Source organism: Echinops telfairi, unplaced genomic scaffold (assembly GCF_000313985.2).
Source record: "Echinops telfairi isolate 266 unplaced genomic scaffold, ASM31398v2 ScPeMD7_7457;HRSCAF=8495, whole genome shotgun sequence".
In the NCBI taxonomy this organism is placed as follows: Eukaryota; Metazoa; Chordata; class Mammalia; order Afrosoricida; family Tenrecidae; genus Echinops; species Echinops telfairi.
In genome coordinates, this window is record NW_022111357.1 from 33,801,874 (window position 1) to 33,802,667 (window position 794).

Genomic DNA, 794 nt, shown 5'->3' on the forward strand with positions numbered 1-794 from the left:
AACATGATCCTAGAAAACTAAGCTCCAAGATGCTCGCACAACAACTTGTAAAGTCATCAATAGTACTTGTCCACTCTGTATTAGAACAAGTAACACCTAAACACGGATTATGTGTAACTGTTGTGAGAGTATCAAAGAGGCTTTTTTAGGTTGGCATGTGACTATTTACACAATGTGATTTCAGAAATCCCATTCTCCTTCAAATCCATCTTTCCACAAATTTTTTGAAGCTCCCTTGTATACTTTTTAGAATTCAAAGACACCTTTCAGGTTCAAAGGTTAAAGAAACCCCTTCAGTTAACACATGAGAAAAGTGAGTCTCAGAGATTTAATGAGTTGCTGAAGACCAAACAACATTGTAAGTTTGACAGTGATAACGGTGCGAGTTTTATTAATTTGATCAGAAAATAGCAAGAGCGCGGAAGCCTTGGTTCATGGCTGTCGGGAACGTGAAGTGCCACTTCTGTGGAAGACAGCGTGGCAGTTCCTCCACAGTGAGCCGTGGGTTGCCGTTGTTGTTAGGTCCCATCGAGTCGGTTCCCACCCACAGGGACCCTGGAGACAGCAGAACAAGACGCTGCCAGGCCTGTGCCCGTCACAGTCACGGCCATGTCTGAGCCGTCAGTCCGTCTCTCCGAGGGTCTTCCTCTTTGGCCTCACCCTACTTTACCACGCAGGAAGCCTTTCTCCTGATACCGTGCTCATCCTCACGTCTGAGGGGCTTTCTGGCTCCTCCCAAGACAGATGGGTTTGTTCGGCTGGGTCAGTGTTCTTCAGCAGCACCGCAGTCCGAC